This window comes from Schistocerca cancellata, chromosome 5 (assembly GCF_023864275.1).
Source record: "Schistocerca cancellata isolate TAMUIC-IGC-003103 chromosome 5, iqSchCanc2.1, whole genome shotgun sequence".
NCBI lineage: Eukaryota > Metazoa > Arthropoda > Insecta > Orthoptera > Acrididae > Schistocerca > Schistocerca cancellata.
Window position 1 is genome coordinate 486,698,143 of NC_064630.1, and position 26,380 is coordinate 486,724,522.

Sequence of the window (26,380 nt, forward strand, 5' to 3'; positions counted from 1 at the left end):
AATTCCTTTACCTAGTATAATTTCATCTGTGGATCCTTCGTGTGTTTTAATTATCACTTTATTACTTGTATCTATATCTTATGAGATTTTTCGCTTATTTTATTTCGAGTCAAAAACATTACAACAATATTTACAATATATACAATATAACAAATCAGGTCAAATCATAAAAGAACAAACTAAACGGTATTAGCCCAAAATTGTGCAACGGCAGCAGCATTGTCTGAAACATCAACAAGCTCTTGTGTGGAACATGATACAGGACATCTAGGACAGTTAATTAAATGTTTGGTTGTCTGTTCTTCTCCGCAGTCACACAAGGTGGAAGATTCCTTCATGAAGCCCCATTTAAACAGATTGTCCTTAGTTCGTCCGACGCCACTCCTGAGCCGATTTAGAGACTTCCACACTGTCCAGACTTGATTTCCACCAGGAGGAAGGGTCTCAGAAGGAGTCATCCAATCATTACTGTCAGATTTTGCTGTCCACTGAGATAGTCTGGCTGCTCCAGTCCGACCGGTGAGGGGTGTAGTAGTTCTCATGAAGCTCCTCCTAGATTTGAGTCTACTAATTGGTGGCTGGTATCCATGTAGCAGGTGATCGGTGTTATGATCTGCTTTATGTCTCTCAAGTTTGGCTGCGACTTCACGCCTTATGTCTGGAGGAGCAATACCTGCTAGTTTATGGAGTTTATCAATAGGTGTAGCTTTGAGGCATCCCGTTACTGTCCTGCAGGTTTCGTTCAGGGCCACATCAACCTGCTTTGCATGAGATGACTTGTACCATACAGGACATGCGTATTCAGCTGCGGAATAGCACAAGGCCAAGGCTGATGTTCTTAGTAGTTTGGGATCTGCACCCCAAACGCTGCCAGTGAGCTTCCGCAGGATGTTGTTACGAGCAGCAACTTTCTGCTTAGTGTTAGTGCAGTGTTTTCTGTAGGTCAACGTTCGATCTAAGGTGACACCCAGATATTTGGGGTAGAAACAATGTTCAAGCTCTTGATCTTCCCAAACCACTGTAAGTTTTCTATAGGCCTCTCGATTGCGTAGGTGGAAAGCACAAACTTGAGTTTTAGCAGGGTTCGGTCTTAAGTTATTGACTCTGTAGTACTCAGATAGGTCCTTGAGAGCAACAGTAAGCTGGTTTTCTACTGTGTCAAAATCTCTGGCTTGTGTGACTAAGGCAAGATCATCTGCATAGATGAAACTCTTTGTAAGAGAAGGTTGAGGCTGGTCATTTGTAAATATGTTGAACAATATGGGGGAAAGGACACTACCCTGAGGCAAGCCATTCCTTTGACTTCTCCATCTACTCTTTCTTCCTTGGAACTCCACATAGAATCGCCGGTTTTCCAAAAGTGTCTGCACAGTTCTGGTGAAATTAATGTCTCTAGTGATGTAGTAGACTTTGTGCAATAATTGTCGATGTTGAATGGTGTCATATGCTGCTGTGAGATCCACGAAGACAGCCCCGGAAATGTATCCTTTTTCATATCCCTCTTCAATATGTTCAGTCAGATTAAGGACTTGTGCTGTACAATTCTTTCCAGGTCGGAAACCTGCTTGTTGAGGTATGAGTTGTTTTTCAACAATGGGAGTGAGTCTATTTAGCAACATTCTTTCATAGATTTTATACAAATGGCAAAGGAGCGAAATCGGTCGGTAGTTCTTGGGATCAGCTGCACCCTTTCCAGGTTTTAGTAAGGGAATAACTTTAGTTTTCCTCCAGATGGCAGGGATCTGTTTCCGCTTCAGACAACCATTATAGAATTGCAGAAGCCATCTTTCCGTGATGGGACCAAAATGTTTAATTTGCTCAATCATTAGGTCGTCTAGACCAGGCGCTTTACCATTTTTGCATTTCTGAATTGCGGTTCTGAGTTCTTGTAAGATGAAGTCATTTGATAGATGGTTGTTTTCACGTTCAGGTTCTCTTTTGAGTTTTGTTCTATCTTTAGAACAATTGACCCTTCCATTCTGAACTAGATGATGAGCAATTTGATCTGGTGCAATGTTTGCATGGCCATGATTGTGGACAGGGTCGTTGTTCAGGCGTCGCAGCAACTGCCAGGCTTTCTGACTGCTTTTAGACATATCAAGGTTCTCGAGTAACTCTATCCATCGTTCTTTTTTGGATTTGGCTAAGGCTGAGGATAAATTTTGGCCAGCAGTTAAGGTTTCAATGCTGTAAGGATTATCATTGAAAAGTTGGATATAGTTATGTAGATGCTTCACGGATTCTTCTGTCAAGCCAGGTATGTAGTTAACTCGACAGCCTCTGGGAGTTGAGAGTCTTGAGCATCTTTTCACGGCTTCTACAAACTCATCATAGTTGGAAACTGAGGGTTCTATGCGTGAAACTTCTGAGTCAAGGAGGTCAGCAAACTTCTGCCAGTCTGCTTTCTTGAAATTGTATCGCCTTCGGAATGATGTGATTCTAGGAGTAATGGCTGCAAACACTTGGCAGCCTATGGGGCGGTGTTGAGTATTTGGTATCGGATTTAGAACAGTTTTTCTGCATTGGTGAGCTATGTTCTCGCTAACAAAAATTAAGTCGGGGTTATACCCACGTTTCCAACGCCCACTGTTAAAAGATGGTGGGAGTTTATTATCATGGACAAGATTAAGATGGTTGGTATCAGCCCAAGTCAAAACTGCTTCACCATTACTGTCGTCCTCAACATAACCCCAAACACTGCTATGACTATTGAAATCTCCAACAATAAAGTGAGCTTGTTGATTGGTGTAGTTGTTTGTAGGTGAAAATTGGAAATCTGCTCCTGGGGGTTTGTAAATTGACGACACAATACAACCATTCAGTTCTACAGACAGTATTTCAATATTGTTGAATTCTGTAAGTGAGGTAGAGAGAACAGCTATATCGTTCCTCACAAAGATAGCACTGCCATATTGTCTATGGGGTCGCTCAACTGCCAGTTTCATCCCAAGGATTTTTGGTCTTCTCATGGTGTCATCTCGATGGGTTTCTTGTATACATAAAATATCACACCTAGGTTCCTTGGCAATATGTTGCAGGAGTTCTTCTTTGGCAACAGACAATCCTTCTATGTTGATTGATACGATCACAAGGTGAGGTCTTGATAAAGACCTTTGGTTTCCATTCATAGTGAAACCTATAATGCAATGCTTTTGGAATGCTGACGTTCAGTTCAGTACTGGAGAATCTAGTCCAGTACCTATGCAGGGGCACCACGTGCAGGAGTCAGCTTCACCCCCAGATTTTTCGCTAAACCCGTTGGTACTCTCTAGTCGATTATGGTCTAAATTATACCCTTTTTTCTAATTCTACAAAGGCATTTGACAAGTCAACGAAACGCAGGTAGGCTGGGTTCTTAAACGCTATGGATTTCTCGAAAGTATGTTTTAAAGCGAAAATTGCATCTACTGCGGTCATGTTTTCCTGAATCCATGCTGTTCTACTATTTCTACATAATTTAGCATTCTGCCTATAATTACTGATGTCAAGAGTTTTAAGGTGATATAAAGCAGGGAAATTCGCTGGCAATAATCTAATACTCCTTTATCTCCTTTTTTGTACATTGGAACTGTAATGGTTTCTTTCCATTCTTTGGTATCCTACCTTCCTCCATGATATTGTTAAATAAATTATGAAGCTGTTGATATAATAGCCGCACCCCACATTATGTCAGTCCAATATACATGATGCTCGGAAATTCCTATTACAAACTTCTAGGAGTTGTAAAGGGTTTTAAACTGGCACCTATGTCCAGAAACGCCCTTTCCGTGCTACAGTCGTTTTAAAACACGCTAGTAACTCCAATTTTTAGGAGTAATTGAATAGGCGTGACCCAGTACATCACTTGTTTAATAGCGAAAGAAATTGTCCCTGTAGTCGTTGACGGGTTCTCTTCAACGTGATGCAGTATGGCCTCTCCCATTTCGGCTGTGCGGCGTCTCCTTGGGGCACCACAGTCAAGCCTGCTGACGGTGTAGCAGTTGCTTAACTGTGGCGAAGAGGGTATGCTTTGGAGTCGGACGTTGTGGATAACTATCTTGATAAAGGCGACGAGCAGCTCTTCCATTACCGTGAGCTTCGCCAGTCTGAAGGATCATGTCGGTGTATTCCACAAATCTGTACTCAGTCAAGTTGCCTTAACACACGCAGACACGCAAATAAGGCTCGAACCAGGCCGGAGAGATAGGACAGACGTCAAATGACATCTGTCGATCCGACTTAACCATCCTTCACCATGACTACCTTCTTGTATACCTACCTAAGAAACATGTTTTCAAACGGCTGTAGAGAGGAGACGGTACGTTTTCGGACATAGGTTCTTATTCAGAATATTCCCTATAGGAGTCCTTGAATTTTGTAAAGGGATTTTCCGAACACCCTGTATATTTGACACGGACCAAACGTAATTCAGTACCACGTAGGGTCAGCATGGCATCACGTTGGAGTCCTCTGTTGGTGAGTCCCATGCTCAACATTGTGTGCTGAACGGTGAGCCCCCAAGCCCTTGTGCGTCTATTAGCATTGTCGTCTGTCGTCATATCTGCCGTAGATCGCTGCCCATCCAGCTTGAAAGAGCTGTAAGCTTCCGACCTCCATGGTCTGTGATAAGGTGTGGACCTCCAACGCTTTGTCGCCTACTTAGAGTTCCGTCGTAGGCCTTATGTCAAAGCGGTAGGTGGATCAAAACAAAATGTCCAGACACTCTGTGACCAAAATGGTACTGAAACAGAGGATGACAGACTAAAGGCCGAAATACTAAATGTCTTTTTCCAAAGTTGTTTCACAGAGGAAGATTGCACTGTAGTTCCTTCTCTAGATTGTCGCACAGATGACAAAATGGTAGATATCGAAATAGACGACAGAGGGATAGAGAAACAATTAAAATCGCTCAAAAGAGGAAAGGCCTCTGGACCTGATGGGATACCAGTTCAATTTTACACAGAGTACGCGAAGGAACTTTCCCCCCTTCTTGCAGCGGTGTACCGTAGGTCTCTAGAAGAGCGTAGCGTTCCAAAGGATTGGAAAAGGGCACAGGTCATCCCCGTTTTCAAGAAGGGACGTCGAACAGATGTGCAGAACTATAGACCTATATCTCTAACGTCGATCAGTTGTAGAATTTTGGAACACATATTGTGTTCGAGTATAATGACTTTTCTGGAGACTAGAAATCTACTCTGTAGGAATCAGCATGGGTTTCGAAAAAGACGGTCATGTGAAACCCAGCTCGCGCTATTCGTCCACGAGACTCAGAGGGCCATAGACACGGGTTCACAGGTAGATGCCGTGTTTCTTGACTTCCGCAAGGCGTTCGATACAGTTCCCCACAGTCGTTTATTGAACAAAGTAAGAGCATATGGACTATCAGACCAATTGTGTGATTGGATTGAGGAGTTCCTAGATAACAGGACGCAGCATGTTATTCTCAATGGAGAGAAGTCTTCCGAAGTAAGAGTAATTTCAGGTGTGCCGCAGCGGAGTGTCATAGGACCGTTGCTATTGACAATATACATAAATGACCTGGTGGATGACATCGGAAGTTCACTGAGGCTTTTTGCAGATGATGCTGTGGTGTATCGAGAGGTTGTAACAATGGAAAATTGTACTGAAATGCAGGAGGATCTGCAGCGAATTGACGCATGGTGCAGGGACTGGCAACTGAATCTCAATGTAGACAAGTGTAATGTGCTGCGAATACACAGAAAGATAGATCCTTTATCATTTAGCTACAAAATAGCAGGTCAGCAACTGGAAACAGTTAATACCATAAATTATCTGGGAGTACGCATTAGGAGTGATTTAAAATGGAATGATCATATAATGTTGATTGTCGGTAAAGCAGATGCCAGACTGAGATTCACTGGAAGAATCCTAAGGAAATGCAATCCGAAAACAAAGGAAGTAGGTTACAGTACGCTTGTTCGCCCACTGCTTGAATACTGCTCAGCAGTGTGGGATCCGTACCAGATAGGGTTGATACAAGACATAGAGAAGATCCAACGGAGAGCAGCGCGCTTCGTTACAGGATCATTTAGTAATCGCGAAAGCGTTACGGAGATGATAGATAAACTCCCGTGGAAGACTCTGCAGGAGAGATGCTCAGTAGCTCGGTACGGGCTTTTGTCAAAGTTTCGAGAACATACCTTCACCGAAGAGTCAAGCAGTATATTGCTCCCTCCTACGTATATCTCGCGAAGAGACCATGAGGATAAAATCAGAGAGATTAGAGCCCACACAGAGGCATACCGACAGTCCTTCTTTCCGCGAACAATACGAGACTGGAATAGAAGGGAGAACCGATAGAGGTACTGAAGGTACCCTCCGCCACACACCGTCAGGTGGCTTGCGGAGTATGGATGTAGATGTAGATGTAGATATTAGTCTACTTTTTATGTCCTCCTTGCTCCGTTCGTTTGCTGTCTAGGTAGCAGAATTCCTTAACTTCATCTGCTTCCTGATACCAATTATCATGTTAAGTTTCTCGCTGTTGTCATTTCTGCTTCTTCAAAAATGGCTCTAAGCACTATGGGACTTAATATCTGTGATCATCAGTCCCCTAGACTTAGAACTACTTAAACCTAACTAACCTAAGGACATCACACACATCCATGTCCGAGGCAGGATTCGAACCTGCGACCGTAGCAGCAGCGCGGTTCCGGACTGAAGCGCCTAGAAGCGCTCTGCCACAGCGGCCGGCTCTACTTCTTCTAATTACTTTCGTCATCCTTTGATTTGCTCTCAGTCCGCGTTTTGTACTCATTAGACAATTGATTCCATTCAACAGATCCTGTAATTCTTCTTCGCTTTCACCGAGTATAGCGACGTCATCAGCCAAACTTAATGCATATATCTTTTCACTTAGATTTTCAATCCCACTCTTAAATTTTTTTTTTTATTCCCGTTGTGCTTCTTCATCTTCATCCCTTTCTTACATCCTTTTAAATCTGAGTGCTTTGCTCTTGGTTTTCCACTTTTATTGTCCCCTCTTGATTGTTGTACATATCGAATATTGCACACATTTTTCTCAGGATTTCGAACATCTTGCCCCATTTTACATTGTCTATCACTTTCTTCACATCAAAAAATCCTATGAAATTGTCTTGATTTTCCTTCAATTTTGCTTCCATTATCGACCGCAAGAATAGAATTGCTCCTTTGGTGCCTTTATCTTTCCTAAAGCCAAACTGACCGTCATCCAACACATCCTCAATTTTCTTTTCCATTCTTCAGTATATTATTCTTGTCTGCAACTTGGATGCAAGCACTGTTCAGCTGATTGCGCTATAACTGTCGCACTTGTCAGCTCTTGCAATCTTGGGAATTGTGTGATGGTGTTTTTCAGAACGTCAGATAGTATATCGCCGGTCTCATACATTCACACACCAATGTGAATAAATTTTTTTTTTACACTTTCCCCAATAATTTTAGGAATTCCATTGAACTATTATCTATTTCTTCTGGCTCATATGATTTTAAGTCTTCCAGAGCTCTTGGGAGAGGACAAGTTACTCCCTCGCCTATTTTTATATACGGAAAACTAGTAAAGATTTTGTTACAACCTTACGCACCTTGAGTAAGACTCTACAAAGTTAACGGCCTGAGCAGATGTTGATGGAGCCTGGTAGGGCGCTAAAAGCATGAGGTATTTTTATGGTTCTTAGTTTGTAGAATCAGCATATTGGATATTGAAAGCAATTGGCGGTGAGCACATCTCTCAGTAAATCTTGCTGGACAGTCCGACATCCATATAGGGCAGACAGAGCAGCCCCTAGCCAAGACAGGTCTCCAGCAGGACAATGCCGCTATACCTGCATTGCCATTAGCTGAAGGCTGGGCTGGGGGCGACAGACTGAAGGGACACGTCTACACAGTGGATTCGTAAACCAGACATTGTGTGCTGAGCCACACGTAATAAAAATTCACAAGTTTCCGTGTTCACCGCTACTGCCAATAGGCCTGTGACTCATTTCCATTGGCTGCCTTGGTTGTATAAGAAACTCTGGTGCCTGAGAAACGTTTAGCGATAGAATCTTTATTACACTTCATAGCTAGGACTAACCTGCTCCAAGGCACAGGCGATTTAGATAAAGATCTTTAAGATTGTATCTGTTCGCTTGTTGCTATGGGAAGTGGCATGACTTTGGAGAAAAACATCTTCTCCCTCCATGAAAACTTAAAAAAGCCAGTAATTGGTGGTTTCTTTTTTTTTTCCAGAGATGCAGCTTTCTTAACTCTTGCACTGGTTTGACATGAGTTTGTGCTGTTGTGTAGGAGGGGAGATTTAGCACCTCTAAAGCTCTGTGATTGGCTCAATATTGGGTGAAGGCGGTGTCGTTCATGCACTTTGCGGAAAAGCGGAATTTTTTTATCTGGGGAGGTGTGAGGCATTCGGGTTCTGGACTTTTGTCTGGAGGTATCTTCTGGTCGATGCTCTGGAATGTGTGGTTGGTGCTTGGTACCTGTCCTGAGACTGACTTCACTTGGAAGTAGACTGGAGAGCCTGTGGTGAAGTTCTTACTGTACCAACAGTGTGATTTCAAATATCTTGGACTACTCGTTTGCCGAGGGCACACTTATTCGTTTTTGGTTTGCCAATCTTGACGTTTCGTATCCTTGTGCGCTCCGTCGTATAAGTGAGCCAAATTGATCCTTGGTACGACCAGTGAATGGGGGTGTCACACACTGAAACCTACCGTGATTTCAGGGCTCTGGTAGGGTGTAAATTGCGATCGTCTGCCTGATTGCTAGACCGTGAAATTTTGCGTTTTTCGTGGCCGTGATCGATTCACAGGTGCTGCCTTACGCCTCGCCTCCGCCGCACACATCTCGCCAGCTGCAAGTTACATTGTTGCACAAAGCAAACTGGATGACGTACTGCTGCTCCGGACTTGCCAGGACGTACAGATCTCAGTCGCTACTTGCTCTCAGCTACATCTATATAGACTTCACTAGATTATCAGTCAAAGTCTGCTCAGCTTCAGATCAATTCAGATTGCGTTATCCACATTCTTAGGGCCAGATTACTTGACTCACTTCTGCCATCCAGGATCCTTGTCCATTGTTCTCCTAACCTAAATGTTAGTTGTTTACTGTATTCAATCAATAACTATAATTTATGTCAGATTTTATTATAAAAATAACTGTTGTTAGTAAATTATAATACATTCTCAGTCATTTTATACAGTCAGCACCACGGGTTAACTTTCATTGTGGTGTCCCCTGCTGGGTTAACTTTCACTCTTACCAACTGAAACCGGGACTCATCTGACCAGGCCACGGTTTTCCAATTGTTTAAGCTCCAAGCGATAATGTAACGAACCCAGGAGAGGCGCTGCAGTCGATGTCGTTCTGTTAGCAAATGCACTCGCGGCGGTCGTCTGCTGCCACAGCCCAGTAATGCCAGATTTCGGCTCGCTGTCCTAACGGATACGTTCGTCGTACGTCCCACTTTGATTTCTGCGGTTATTTCAGGCAGTGTTGCTGTCTATTAATTGTGACGACACCACGCAACCGCCGCTGCTCTCCCTTGTTAAGTGAAGGCCATCGGTCAGTGCGTTGTCCGTGGTGAGAGGTAATGCCTGAAATTTGGTATTCACGGAACACTCTTGGTGCTGGGGATCTCGGAATACGGAATTCCATAAAGATTTGCGAAATAAAATGTCCCACGCGTCTAGCTCCAACTACCATCCGTTTTCAAAGTCTGTTAATTCCTGTCGTGCGGATTTAAGCACGTCAGATACCTTTTCACATGAATGACCCGAGTACAAATGACAGTTCCGCCAAACCACTGCCCTTTATACAGTGTGCACATGTTACCAGTGTCATCTGTGTATGTATATACCACTATCTCGTGTCTTATACCGCTACAGTGTATTTCAAAAGAAAGGTCTAAGAGAAGTTAGCAGTACACCCTGAAAAGGCGTCTTGAACAGTATCCGAAAGGTCAGAATTTTATAGTTGACAATGTGACCTCAAACCCAGAAGAATTTTATTGACTGACAACGGCCGCGGAATCCTACGTTTACATTTACGTCTAAGATGTAGTTCACTTGTCCTGTAAATGTAAACATTGGGATAAATGTACGCTTTGACCATATATTGTGGTTTATAACAACTGAAAAGTATCAGAGAACTGCTGCACATATAGACGTGTCAAGATTCACAAGTGCATTTTAATTGTGCATATTTTTTAGTTGTGACAAACTTGTTTGGAATTTTATTTTTGGCAGACATGTGTACTTTGTGCAGTATACTCTCCACTAAAATGTTAACAAGGCATGAGTATTCAATACAGACTGTAACAATATATACAACCAAAAGAAAGAAAAAAGTTAAAGATCCGAGGATTACAATCTTTCCTGTCGAAACTAATCAATAAAATATAATTTTGATCGCGATCTCGGTTATACAAAATTTCTTTGAAGTATCTGCCTGTGTATTGGGCTGAAGTCAGACATTTTTATGTCTTCTTTGATGTTCGCCCATGACATTGTAATTCTGTCAGAGACACCAAAGGACTTGGAAGAGCAGTTGAACGGAATGGCTAGTGTTTTGAAAGGAGGATATAAGATGAACATCAACAAAAGCAAAACGATGATAATGGAATGTAGTCGAATTAAGTCGGGTGATGCTGAGGGAATTAGATTAGGAAATGAGTCACTTAAAGTAGTAAAGGAGTTTCGCTATTTGGGGAGCAAAATAACTGATGATGGTCGAAGTAGAGAGGATATAAAATGTAGACTGGCAATGGCAAGGAAAGCATTTCTGAAGAAGAGAAAATTGTTTACATCGAGTATGGATTTAAATGTCAGGAAGTCGTTTCTGAAAGTATTTGTATGGAGTGTAGCCATGTATGGAAGTGAAACATGGACGATCAATATTTTGGACAAGAAGAGAATAGAATCTTTCGAAATGTGGTGCTACAGAAGAATGCTGAAGATTAGATGGGTAGATCACATAACTAATGAGGAAGTGTTGAATAGGATTGGGGAGAAGAGAAGTTTGTGGCACTGCTTGACTAGAAGAAGGGATCGGTTGGTAGGACATTTTCTGAGGCATCAAGGGATCACCAGTTTAGTATTGGAGGGCAGTGTGGAGGGTAAAAATCGTAGAGGGAGACCAAGAGACGAATACGCTAAGCAGATTCAGAAGGATGTAGGCTGCAGTAGGTACTGGGAGATGAAGAGGCGTGCTCAGGATAGAGCAGCATGGAGAGCTGCATCAAACCAGTCTCAGGACTGAAGACCACAACAACAACTACTTTGATGTTTTTGAACCCGTTTCAAAAAATTGTTCAAATGGCTCTAAGCACTATGGGACTTTATATCTGAGGTCATCAGTCCCATAGGCTTAGAACTACTTAAACCTAACCACCCTAAGGAAATCACACACATCCATGTCCGAGGCAGGATTCAAACCTGCGACCGTAGCAGCCGTGTGGTTCCGGACTGCAGTGCCTAGAACCTCTTGGCCACAGCGGCCGGCTGAACGCGTTTAAAGGAAAGTAACTTCAACTATCGGCGCTATACATAATCCGTTTCTCGATTTGCATAACGTTCTCTGCCATCTTACTCCATACGTTACCTACAGCTATCTCTTGGTAACTATGGTATTTCATCACGTGGTAGTTTTCTTTTCTATAGTCGCTATTTTTACACATTTACAAGTGTGAAACGGACGTTGCCTTTTTTGCCTTTTCTGATACGCTACCTAATTCAGCATCAGTATGCTGTAATAAGCAGTCAGTAAACAGATCGGTAAGGTATGTGGATCTGTCTAATCATTGCCATGGTCCTGCTAAAGTAGCCATGCGAGACTGTGGGCTGAAGCGTATCAGTACGGAACCTGAGTCCCAGTATTGCTGCCGTTAGTCTAGTGTGAACCTTAGGCGGTTTTACACCATTTTCTAGGAAAATGTCGGGCCTCTTCGACGCTTACACTACGAATGACGAGTATACGCTCAGATTGTTTAGATAATTCAGATGACTGACGGAACACTAGACCTTCGTCGCCGTATGGCAACTATTTACAGCAAGAGCACTCTGCTAAGAAATTATAATTGCAATAGCCTCTAAATCTTTAATAGGCTATCACCCACCATTAACGTATCTTCCTACGATAAGACAGAAGTCGTAGAAGAACAAGCTGCGATCAGTTCCGCCATCCTCTGACGTCAGCATCAGATGATAGCCTATTACAGTTTTCCGTAAATGACCTGTCTTTTTGACATAACAGCACACACTCTCATTTTGCTTTGTAATTTTACTCGCCATCGGTAATTGCTTGCTTTCGCTGCTAATAATAATTTTCTGTGCGAATCAGCTGCAAAATAGCTCATTAATTTTTCATGAGGTGCATTACTAAACCTTCTGGGGTTCGTTTCCGTCCTGTTATTATACTGCGGATTCATCGTAGTCCTTTATGTGTTTTGTGTTTATTTATCCGTACGTAATTTTAAGTAAAACAGGTCGGCTACGTTTCTGTCGAGGAAATAAAAGCCTTTTCCTGCATGGAAATACACAATATTTAAAAATAATCTCCACCAATGGCCCATAAATGTCTTATGCTCTTCATCTCTCTCTCTCAATGATTATTAATGCTGTCATCTGTCAACATTCTTCACCTCCTCAAGAAAGCTAAAACAGTCGTCATACTTAAATCATGTAAACCACATTACATACCAAATAGCTACACACCGATTATACTGCTAAGAATGGTGCATGTTTGCTGGGAAGTCTTCTATGAACGTGTGACACCCCTCACACTAAATAAAATACCTGTGGAAGAGGTTGTTTCCGATCAAAAAGCAGCTTCAGAGACCAGGTAGTACTGCAGACCATCTACAAAAACGAATGCTGCCAGAAGAATCTAAAGTTCCCCGGTTCTGGCCAAGATTTTGGGGAGGTTTCTCTTAAAAGGAAAAAAAGGCATGGAAAAAAGGAACAGCGGCGGAACGCTCTCCTGTAACGTTTCTTCTCAGCTATGCTTACAGACTCTTGGAAAGAATGATGCTAGACCGAATACAAGAGCATACCTAGACGTGTTCGTTATTAGGGAGTGTCAGCGATCTTTATTTGCACAAAAATGTCCAATTTCGGTATGCAAATCGCTTGTATTTTCAGAAAACTGGTCTCGGCCCAGCTGCGTATTTTCGGACCATTTGTTGCAGTTACTGAGTAACTTGTCGATACACAACCACAAGTTTACTGTCATAACTGATTCTGTGATACCGCCTGAACAAGCATGATTTAGATCCATCACAAGCTGCTGTGGGAAGTGCTATCCGTGGCTGTTGTGTACCTAATAAGTGGATAAAGATTCACCACCGTTTAATAACGAAAATCGGAGGATCCTGAGGAAGCAGATCCTGTTGCACCCTCAGTTCAAAAGGGAACGCACAAATGACGGCAAGCGAAGGTTAGTAGAGATTTGCGCATGTGTTAAAATATCTATGCGCGAAGCATACAACTACCAACGTCGCACCTTTTCAAAAGATCTAGCAGAGAACCCGAGAAAATTCTGGTCTTATGCAAAATCGCTAAGCGGGTCTAAGGCTTTTATTCAGTCCCTTGTTGAACAGTCTGGTGTGGTAGTTGAAGATAGCAACACGAAAGCCGAAGTTTTAAATTTCACTTTCAAGAAATCGTTCACACAGGGGAATCGTACAAATTGTCATTCGATTATTTGAGAGACTCCCGTATGGACGACATAATAATAAGCATCCCTGGCGTAGAGAAACAACTGAAATATTCAAAGTAAATAAATCAACAAGTCCGGATGGAATCCCAGTTAGATTTTACAAAAAGTGCTCTACAGTATTGGACCCTTACCTAACTTGCATTTATCATGTATCTCTCACCCAGCACAAAGTCCCAAGCGACTGGGAAAAAATCACAGGTGACTCCAGTATATAAAGAGGGCAAGAGAACGGAACGCTAAATTACAGATCAATATCCTTAACTTCTTTTTACTGCAGAATCCTTGAACATATTCTCAGTTCGAATGAAATAAACTTTCTTGAGACTGAGAAGCTTATGTCCAAGGATCAGCATGGTTTTAGAAAGCATCGTCCATGCGAAACTAAGCTTGCCCTTTTATCACATGATATTCTGCGAACTATGGATGGAGGGCAAAAGGTTGATTCCATACTTCTAGGTTTCTGGAAAGCATTTGACACGGGCCCCATTGCAGGCTGTTAACGGGGGTACGAGCATATGTTCATAGATATGCGAGTGGCTCGAAGAGTTCTTCAATAATAGAACTCAGTGTGTTGTCCTCGATGGCGAGTGTTCATCAGAGACAAGGATATCATCAGGTGTGCTGCAGGTAAGTGTGATAGGACCGCTGTTGTTCTCTCTCTCTATATAAGTGATTTGGCGGACAGGCTGGGCGCCGGCCCGCTTGGCCGCGCGGTTCTAGGCGCTTCAGTCTGGAACCGCGTGACCGCTACGGTCGCAGGTTCGAATCCTGCCTCGGGCATGGATGTGTGTGATGTCCTTAGGTTAGTTAGGTTTAAGTAGTTCTAAGTTCTAGGGGACTGATGACCACAGATGTCAAGTCCCATAGTGCTCTGACCATTTGAACCATTTTTGAACAGGCTGGGCAGCAATCTGTGGTGGTTTGCTGATGATGCTGTGGTGCACGGTGAGGTATAGAAGTTGAGTGACTGTAGGAAGATACAAGATGACTTAGATAAACTTTCCAATTGGTGTGAGGAATCACAGATACCTCTAAACATGGAGAAATGAAAGTTTGTAAGGTTTCGAGACAGAACAACTGTGTAAGCTGTAAATATTTTCAGTTTAATGTTGCAATCTTATCACAGAAATCTACGCATTTACACAGCTTACAATGTGACAATGTTACGACAGTTGTCAAACGAACGCATCTCGTCCTCAGAAAGTGAATAACTAAACACAACAATGTTAAATATCAACTAGAAGTTTCTTTACAAAATTATTGTTACGTCTATGTCCTGATGTTGGCCAGTACTATGATAAATCATCCGATTCTGGTTCAGTACAATTTAGGAAGACAATCAAGTCTACGGAGGATGGTTAGTTTTGTGACAAGTTGAGCAAAAGATTACCAAAGATCACTCGAGTTTACAGTGGACGCAAGCTGGTGAACCAACAAGTTTACACCCCTGCTCGTGGTATTTACCTTAGCTGCGATGAACTGTCACCTGCATCGCTGCTCTCGTCCTCTGAAATTCCTATAAAAACTAATTAAGCCTTTTCTGACTTTTCCAGCAGAAACCCTCCCTATTTTTCACGTTTCACAAGAAAACATGTACTCATCCCTAGTCTTGGAATATGGCGATATGCATGCGCATGGCTGGAGCAGTGTGCATATTAAAATGCCCTCTCAGTCCTTACAAGAACAATTAACTAACTGGCTGGTTCGTTTCTCCACAGTTCGCACAAATTTCTCCTCTGCGTCGTACAGAGCGTTATGCGCCCCGTTCTGCGCTTGACGCCAGTTCAGAGAAGGGTCCCCGAAAACTTCGCTCTTGTCTTTCCCGTAGCTGAACTGTCTCCCCACCTGGGGTCTTTTGTTCTCCACGACACAGCTTTTTTCTCGAGCTATAGGAGCGTTCAGCGTTCCTCTTACGTTGTGGAAACACTCTCTGCCAATCGCAAGGGCCCTACCATTAAACTGCATGGAAATCTCGGCAGTTTACTCCTTCCTAGTTCGTTTCCGGCAATCGGACGTTTTGTGCCCGCTCCAGATGCCTAAAAGATACATGCATACATCACATGTGTACCATTCACTGTACACATGATCAACGCATCATTGGTTTTCTTTGTATCTATTTGCAATTTCGAAACATAATTTTCTAAAGCTTCTTTCTGTCCCGTTACTTGCTCACCAGTGTGCGTCACCTCTCAGGTCACCGACTCCAGCCACGGGACGCCCCCTAAGAGGTTTTCATGGTCCCTCCCATGGTGCAGCCCATGCTTCAGCCCGTGCCTGCTTCCACACAAAATGTTTCCTGTTGCTGCTTGTTTCACCTTCTGCTCATTGACATGCATTACATAGGAGCGGTGTGTTAATACTGTCAATTGAGTGTCATACCTTTTGCATTACATATTTATAGGCAAATCTGCTCATTACCACCAAAGTAAATTAGATGTCATATTCACCTTCCCATTACAATATATAAAACTTTTATGTAAGGTGCGAACTTGACCTACATTTATTCTGCCACCTTACATATCCTCCTCCTTCCATGTTCAGTTTTGTGCTGGGTCAATCAGTGGTTGAGAAATTGATTGAAGTTAGTGCAAAATTGTTTGCAACTTTTGGCTGTAGCAACTGACATATTTACAGACCAACTTCCTATCTAAATATTTTCTATACCTTAAATAGTGGTTCATTCAAAATTTAACACTATTTCTAATTTTCTGATTTTTATACAATTCTATTTAATTAATCTAAGGTTCTTTTCTTTTAATATAGTTATGTACATTTTATTTTTTATTTAAATTCAAACAATTCGAGCTTATCAATAAATTTGTATCATTCCGAAAAATTTTAACTTTGAGACTGATCTGTTTCTTGATTAACTAATTTATATTAACATGATTTCCCCCCCCCCCCCCCCCCATGAACCATGGACCTTGCCGTTGGTGGGGAGGCTTGCGTGCCTCAACGATACAGATAGCCGTACCGTAGGTGCAATCACAACGGAGGGGTATATGTTGAGAGGCCAGACAAACGTGTGGTTCCTGCAGAGGGGCAGCAGCCTTTTCAGTAGTTGCAGGGGCAACAGTCTGGATGATTGACTGATTTGGCCCTGTAACACTAACCAAAACGGCCTTGCTGTGTTGGTACTGCGAATGGCTGAAAGCAAGGGGAAACTACAGCCGTAATTTTTCCCGAGGGCATGCAGTTTTACTGTATGATTAAATGGTGATGGCGTCCTCTTGGGTAAAATATTCCGGAGGTACAATAGTCCTCCATTCGGACCTCCGGGCGGGGACTACTCAAGAGGATGTCGTTACGAGGAGAAAGAAAACTGGCGTTCTACGGGTCGGAGCGTGGAATGTCAGATCCCTTAATCGGGCAGGTAGGTTAGAAAATTTAAAAAGGGAAATGGATAGGTTAAAGTTAGATATAGTGGGAATTAGTGAAGTTCGGAGGCAGGACGAACAAGACTTTTGGTCAGGTGAATACAGGGTTATAAATACAAAATCAAATAGGGGTAATGCAGGAGTAGGTTTAATAATGAATAAAAGAAATAGGAGTGCGGGTAAGCTCCTGCAAACAGCACAGTGAACACATTATTGTGGCCAAGATAGACACAAAGCCCAAACCTACTACAGTAGTACAAGTTTATATGCCAACTAGCTCTGCAGATGATGAAGAAATTGATGAAATGTATGATGAGATAAAAGAAATTATTCAGGTAGAGTAGGGAGGCGAAAATTTAGTAGTCATGGGTGACTGGAATTCGACAGTAGGAAAAGGAAGAGAAGGAAACATATTAGGCGAATATCGATTGGGGCTAAGAAATGAAAGAGGAAGCCGCCTGGTAGAATTTTGAACACAGCATAACTTAACCATAGCTAACACGTGGTTCAAGAAACATGAAAGAAGGTTGCATACATGGACGAACCCTGGAGATACTAAAAGGGTTCAGATAGATTATATAATGGTAGGATAGAGATTTAGGAACCAGGTTTTAAATTGTAAGACATTTCCAGGGGCAGATGTGTACTCTGACCACAATCTATTGGTTACGAACTGTAGATTAAAACTGAAGAAATTGAATAAAGGTGGGAATTTAAGGAGATGGGACATGGATAAACTTAAAGAACCAGAGGTTGTACAGAGTTTCAGGGAGAGCATAAGGGAACAATTGACAGGAATGGGGGAAAGAAATACAGTAGAAGAAGAATGGGTAGCTTTGAGGAATGAAATAGTGAAGGCAGCAGAGGATCAAGTAGATAAAAAGACGAGGGCTAGTAGAAATCCTTGGGTAACAGAAGAGATACTGAATTTAATTGATGAAAGGAGAAAATACAAAAATGCAGTAAGTGAAGCAGGCAAAAAGGAATACAAACGTCTCAAAAATGAGATCGACAGGAAGTACAAAATGGCTAAGCAGCGATGGCTAGAGGACAAATGTAAGGATGTAGAGGCTTATCTCACGAGGGTTGAGATAGATACTGCCTACAGGAAAATTAAAGAGACCTTTGGAGAAAAGAGAACCACTTGCATGAATATCAAGAGCTCAGATGGAAACCCAGTTCTAAGCAAAGAAGGGAAAGCAGAAAGGTGGAAGGAGTATATAGAGGATCTATACAGGGGCGATGTTCTTCAGGACAATATTATGGAAACGGAAGAGGAGGTAGATGAAGATGAAATGGGAGATATGATACTGCCTGAAGAGTTTGACAGAGACCTGAAAGACCTAAGTCGAAACAAGGCCCCATGAGTAGACAAAATTCCATTAGAACTACTGACAGCCTTGGGAGAGCCAGTCCTGACAAAACTCTACCATCTGGTGAGCAAGATGTATGAGACAGGAGAAATTCCCTCAGACTTCAAGAAGAATATAGTAATTCCACTCCCAAAGAAAACAGGTATTGACAGATGTGAAGATTACCGAACTATCAGTTTAATAAGTCACAGCTGCAAAATACTAACGCGAATTCTTTACAGACGAATGGAAAAACTGGTAGAAGCCGACCTCGGGGAAGATCAGTTTGGATTCCGTAGAAATATTGGAACACGTGAGGTAATACTGACCCTACTACTTATCTTAGAAGAAAGATTAAGAAAAGGCAAACCTACGTTTCTAGCATTTGTAGACTTACAGAAAGCCTTTGACAATGTTGACTGGAATACTCTCTTTCAAATTCTGGAGGTGGTAGGGGTAAAATACAGGGAGCGAAAGGCTATTTACAATTTGTACAGAAATCAGATGGCAGTTTATAAGAGTCGAGGGGCACGAAAGGGAAGCAGTGGTTGGGAAGGGAGTGAGACAGGGTTGTAGCCTCTCCCCGATGCTATTCAATCGGTATATTGAGCAAGCAGGAAACAAACCAAAAATTCGGAGTAGGTATTAAAATCCATGGAGAAGAAATAAAAACTTCGAGGTTCGCCGATGACATTGTAATTCTGTCAGAGACAGCAAAGGACTTGGAAGAGCAGTTGAACGGAATGGACAGTGTCTTGAAAGGAGGATATAAGATGAACATCAACAAAAGCAAAACGAGGATAATGGAATGCAGTATAATTAAGTCGGGTGATGCTGAGGGAATTAGATTAAGAAATGAGACTCTTAAAGTAGTAAAGGAGTTTGGCTATTTGGGGAGCAAAATAACTGATGATGGTCGAAGTAGAGAGGATATAAAATGTAGACTGGCAATGTGAAGGAAAGCGTTTCTGAAGAAGAGAAATTTGTTAACATCGAGTATGGATTTAAATGTCAGGAAGTCGTTTCTGAAAGTATTTGTATGGAGTGTAGCCATGTATGGAAGTGAAACATGGACGATAAATAGTTTAGACAAGAAGAGAATAGAAGCTTTCGAAATGTGGTGCTACAGAAGAATGCTGAAGATTAGATGGGTAGATCACATAACTAATGAGGAGGTATTGAACAGAATTGGGGAGAAGAGGAGTTTGTGGCACAACATGACTAGAAGAAGGGATCGGTTTGGTAGGATATGTTCTGAGGCATCAAGGGATCATCAATTTAATACTGGAGGGCAGCGTAGAGGGTAAAAATCGTAGAGGGAGACCAAGAGATGAATACACTAAGCAGATTCAGAAGGATGTTGGCTGCAGTAGGTATTGGGAGATGAAGAAGCTTGGACAGGATAGAGTAGCATGGAGAGCTGCATCAAACCAGTCTCAGGACTGAAGGCCACAACAACAACACGTTAAATGATGATAGATATGTATTGAAGTCGAGGAAACCTTCATTTAACATTATCCTTTCCTTTTTCAATATTTTTCACTTCATCTCCAGCTTTCATACCAATAATACTCTAAGATAGTTTCATTTCTTACAATAAAGCTTTATCATCTATATTAAACTCAACTGAATTATTCCCATGACTTTACAGGCACAATCCCATTCATAAACATGTTTATATTCCCCAAAAATCTTAAATCAACGCATTATAACTTTACAAAAATTTTCAAATTTGACTTTTACAAACATATTAAATTTCTAATCCTACTAATTACTTTACAAAACTGAAATTGACATCATGGAATATATAAATCCATTCATATTTATATAGCCTATATTTCTGATAAACAAATCACACTTTACACTCTTAACCTCCCCAGAAATGTTAATATTAGGTTTTCTTAATTTAAACCTGTTGAAAAATATGAAATACAAGGAAATATTATTGATATGTCAAGATTAAAGTTTTAAATACATCGTTAATAAAGATCTGTTTCTAACACCTAAAAGTCTTCAAATTCAAATATTTTTTTTAACACAATCGTAAAATTTCGGATAGTAGTCTGTCACAGTCATTTCTTTCTCCTACATCTTTAATATGGTTCATTGAAATCGTCACGTTTTTTATGTGCCTCCGTCGAACATGGACTGATGGTCGGCCGAGTGGCTCGCCGTGTCTGCGTTGAGCATGGAGTGGCGATTGGCATGCGCATCACCTCGTTTCTGCTGAGCGTGAAATGACGGTCGGCAGAAAGAAAGGTTGCTTGAAGCTCTGAGCGTGTTGTGAATGCGTGGTTGCCTTTGTTCCATTTTGAATGTGCCCATGGCGACGCTGTATTGGTGATCCGTTTTTGGCAGCATAAAACTTTTCTTCTTCATTCGTCGAATCCTTATGTCGGTTCATCGTTGGTCTGTTCGTCTGCAGGTATTCATACGGGTAGTCATCTCCTATTTCTCGGTATGACATCTGAGTATGTTGCAATTTTCCATAGGAATATCGAATATTTATACTGCTAGAACAGTTAAATTGGATTCTCGTTGTTAGTTAAATGCAACAATGGTCTTGTACGCCAAGGGATTTGAAAAGGTTTCTTGATCTCTTCTGGTCCAGGCTCTTCCTTCTTCCAAATCTTCTGTGTGGCATCTTCTGTTCTTGGTGCATCTTGCTGTCTTCTCACTTGTGTCTTCGTTCTTCTCTGGACCGGGAATTGGGATTGAAGACCTGCTTAATCTCCTTATCGTTTAATCCGTTCTTATGGCGCCTTCTGGAAATTGTGTATTCTTTTACTGTACTCGGTTGTTCATCTACATAGATTGGACAACCTTCCATCGTTTTCTTGCTTCGTCCCCTGAGTATTCAGAGGTTGTTTCGTAGTTGTTGAATTTCATATGGTCTGATAATAGGTGCAGCTAGTCTGCAGGTGAATTTAAACACCCGCTCGTCCTTGCTGTAATATGTCCGCCTACGTTCCAGTTCGGTGGACATCCACCATCTCTCCATATGCTGCTTTAATCCTAGGATGCATGGTGCCGAAAACACACATGAATGCATATGCAGGGCCTCCAAGGCCCTGCCCTAATTTAAAATTTTCCTCTTCTCATATAATCATTCTTTGGAGTTAAATTTATTTCTGTCAGATTTATTGTCATACTGAAAGATTCCTAAGATACAGTAACAGGATCTGGTGGGCCTGATTAACATGTTCCTAATTTTTTTTAAAAACTCTAAGAGTGAATTTTTATTAGTTACATCCATTTACATACAACATATACAAATAATTTTATTAATTCACTTATAAGTTGCAGTTTACATTTTATAACATTTATTACAACCTATTTCTTCAACTAAAACATACTCATTATTCACAATATTATGTATATAGGCAATATTTTGACTAATACATTGTTCATATAAAATTGCATTTTTCTTAGTTTTCTACATGTGACAAACAAGAAGCGCAAAGTGCACCACTATGTTCCTTACAAATGTTGGTTTTACGCTTAATGCATGTCATAGCACTTTTCCTGTGTTTATTATATGGACAATAATTGCATCTTCTTCTTTTTCCTGAAACAGGTGGTAGGTCCGGCAGTATGACATCTTTTTGACCACCACATCTTTGCATGGCATCAAAAATTTTCTTTGGAAGATTAGGGATCTGAATACGAAGTTCCATTAGTGGTATTACCATTTCCTCTGCTAAATCTCTTAGGGAAAAACGCCTTTTATCACTTCTTCCACTATGGTATGTCAGATGTTGGGCGGAAAATAAAATTTCACTGTTCATTGCTGCGACGTCCATCATATTCATCCATAATGCAAATGGCCATCTTCTTGTTTGTCTCTTGCAAGTGTAATAACAAATTTTCTGGTCCATTTGATCTACTCTGCTAATGAGAACTACAGACTTTTTCTTTTTGGGAACATAACTCACCATTGTAATGTCACCTCTAAATGCAAACAAAGAGGAACGAATCGCTCTTGAGGCAGATGGTTTCATCTCATTAGGATTCTGGTTTACTTTGTTTCATTGTTCTAACCACTGTAATTTGCTTCTGAATCATCTCTTCTGCCAGCTGCACACTAGTAAAGAAGTTGTCAACAGTAATATTTTTGATGATCCTTCAATGCTTTTAGCAAGATCTTTCACCACATTCAATCCAAGACTTTTCTGAATAGGTTCATGGGGCTTCCTTCCCGTGTAAACAATTCCGTCTAAAGCATATGCAGATGTAGCATCACATAATCTAAATATTTTTGTGCCATACTTGGCTGGCTGGTTTAGAGGGCATATATTGGAAGAAGCTGCATCTTCCATGGAATGGGACTAGCTGTTCGTCAACTGTGAGCGAATCATTGGGAATCATTCTGTTTCTACACTTGTCAAGAAATAGTTCCCATACATAGCGAACAGCTGCAAGTTTGTCATCTGCAGATCGAGCCTCACGGGTATGCCTGTCATCAAATATAATCACTCTCCTTATATCCTCGAATCTATTGACTGACATGGTGGCCTTATATGTAGGATTTGCCTTTTCATCCAAGAATAATTCTCTGATAGGGACATCCCAACTCTTCTCAACACCAGAAAACAGTAAAAGACCAAGAAAACCCTCCATTTTAGCATGCGAAACGTTTTTCTATGTTTTACCACGTAAAGCTGCCACTCTTCTGCCTTCAATATTTGTGCAGTTGATGATTTCCTCTAGTATTTCCTTGGAGATGAAATAGTCCCAGGCATCCTTAGGTTTACAGGTTTTCAAACCACGGGCTGGACCAGATGCCTTCTTTACGATATTATGGACAGGCGTACAAAATGTTGCAGGAGGATCTAATTTCCAAATCGTTCCATTCCGACTAATGTATGTGTGGTCTTCTATAACTTTTTGTGGTGGTTCTTCATTTTCAGTCTCAGTAATATTATCGGAAGGACTGTCATGTGCCTCAATATTCACATCTGCAGGTTCATTGTCTGATTCTTCACTACTTGCATCTTCAAAAATATTTCCTTCCTCGCAAGAATCATGTTCTTCAAACCATTGAGCTACAACACTTTCAAAGTTAGCTGCATTTGCACGTACTGACTCTCTTGGTTTGTGTGTCGAAGCCTTAGCAAAAGGCGTGTCTCTCGAAGAGCAGCTTGTGCAGCACTAAACGAATCATACTCGTAACGATATGGGCCTTGCAGCAACAAACAAACTACAGTAACAATGAGGCTGACAAGAGCCGCACAGGATAACGATACTATGCAACAATAAAACATTTGATAACAAAAAGATCAATAATACACCGACATTGCAAATATGTGAAAGTAGTGTGTATTATTTTTTTAGTTATACTATTACTACTACAGCTACTGCTGCTGTTGGCACTCCTGTTGCTGGAAATACCACTACAGTTATTGTTGAATTAATAACTGCTCCCAAACAAATGTTGAAGACCATATAGGCTAAAGAACATTTATAAATGAGTGAGGGCTTCTGAAGCCCTGCTTATGCATTCACGGTGTATGGGTAAACGAATTGAATTATACAAAAAACTTAAAAGGGTATCTCGTTCAGACTTGGTAGGAGGAATGTCACAGTGTTAGTGAAAGAGTGCTGGAAAGCAGTTTGAAATCAAACAAAAAATTACAGAATTTTTTTAAAAATGAAGACATACAAGGGCCTCGGAGGCCCTGTATATGCATCCTAGGGTTAAACAGTTCGCGATAGAATTGCCAAGTATCTAACACTTTGGCAAAACCACTGTTATAACGCTTGTATGTGGCTTTCGTATGAATAAAGCTCACGCCAGTGTATGTGTTGATTGTAAACAGGATGCGTTGTAGCTCTCCGAACTTTTCCCCAGAGGTGTTATTCTCAATGGACCGTTGCTTTCACCAAGGCCTCTCCTTTCGTCATCTCGTAAGGTGACGTACTAGGCACTCATACTCAGAGTCCTTTCCTCTCACGCCTAACCGGTCTCCTCAGTCCTGCCGTCGATATGACCGCAATGATGCTGCACCTTGTCTGCTGACGTCATATCTAATACAATGTTTGTCCCTGATTTGATTATCTTACTTCTCTTACATCCTCACCTATTCTCTATTTCACGTGATATCATTACCTATTTTATTGTAACTCCTGCACCCTTAAATTACGCAACAACTTTACAAACATTAAAAATTTTAATAAACTTTACAAAATTTATAATTTACTCTATAAAAATGTTTTTCTTATCACTGTATTTATGATTCATTTTTTCTCCCCATTCTACTTGATTTTCTTAATATACAGGTCATGGTTTCCTCGTCTTCATCACGATGGATAGTAAGAGTGAAATTGTTGATGATGACGGTTAGTAAGTTAGTGAATTCCTTCCAACATCTCATTTTATTATTCTAACTACAAGTAGTTCATATTTTTTTTGAAAACTTCGCACCTTGACTCCGACTCCAGCGTCTTTTCTATGTAATCTCTTCTTTTTGGCGTTAGCTGTAACAAAACTTCAAAATATAAAATACATCTCTCCTCCCTTGCTTTCCTTTTCAAAAATGTTCTCTATTGTTCTATTGCATTGTTTTAAAACTTAAAAATTTGTTTTCTAAGTTGCACGTATCCCTTTCTCCTTTTCCTCTATAGTAAACTTTTATGTTCCTTCCTTTCCCCATCATATTCTTCCTTGTTGAAATATTTTCTGGGTTAATCTTACTTCCTACTGTTTATCTCTTTCCTCGAATTAACATGTTTCTTGCCTAGCTTAGTAATTCAATTCTCTTTCCTTATTATTACCTCCTAACGACTTCTTATTTTTATTTCCCTCAAATCTTTATTTCAATATCAGTTTGTGGTACCTTCCACAAATCATCTATGCTTCACGTATTCCCCCAAAATATCTCCTCAATTATTTGTTCTCCGTCCTCGACGGAACAAATTAGAAATGACTATCTCCTTCTTACCTCATTCTTTATTTCCTTCCTACTTCTTTACTTCCTTTCGTCCACACAAATCAACTTTCTTCTCCTTTACACTACGCCTGTAAGAGAGGATCTACTACTATTTTGTCCAACTATCCACATGCTGATCTCTGTCTCCTTCCTTGCTTTCTATTCTTTCGCCAGAACACATTTCGTTTGCAGAAGATTTCCTTAGTTATTACTTTCCTGTCTTTTCTTCATAATATCCTTTTACCTTCCTACGAAATTTTTTTATTTATTTAAATGAGATAAGTACAAGTTAAAAGTTTTATCTAGGTGCATTTTGTTTTCTTTCATACTGTTTGCTTTCTGGACACATAATACAACTAAATTCTCGTGTGGAGTTACACTTTTTTTCTTTTGTTTACCCTTTACATAATTTCAAATGACTCACATGGTGCAAACCCAATGATTTTCCTCTCCTATATGTCACCTGCCTTAGGTATTACTATTGGTGTTAGCAATGGTATTTTATCCTCTTGGCATACTATTCCTCGCTCCGTTTCGTATAAATGTGCTACGTCTCTTACAATTTGGTCACCTTCAGTTCTTGTACTACTGTCTATATTCACCATTAATAACTTCTGTTCCTCATCATCGGTCGATTCCCAGTCAACTGAATCCCAGCATGCTGGTGTTTGTATCCGGTTACCCCCTAAACTTACTTCAGAATCTTGCTGATCAAAACTAACTAAACTAAGTCTATTTACATGTTTAATTATATAATTAACTTAATTTTGCGATTGAATCATTTGTGACTGGTCTTCGTACCGTTCATCTTGTCAATTCTGTCTTTTACCTGTGTTTGGTGACCGCAACTCTATTTCCTGTACCAGTTCATTTCGCGTGTTTTTTCCTGCTAAAGCTTGATTTTCTCAACCTTTCTGCGTTCTTGCCATTCCTTTTCCACCTGAGTAACTTGCATTTCGTTGTTGAAAAGCTCTAAACCTTCGTGCCTCGTCTGCACGGTGATTATATCTCGATTCGTAGTTACTAC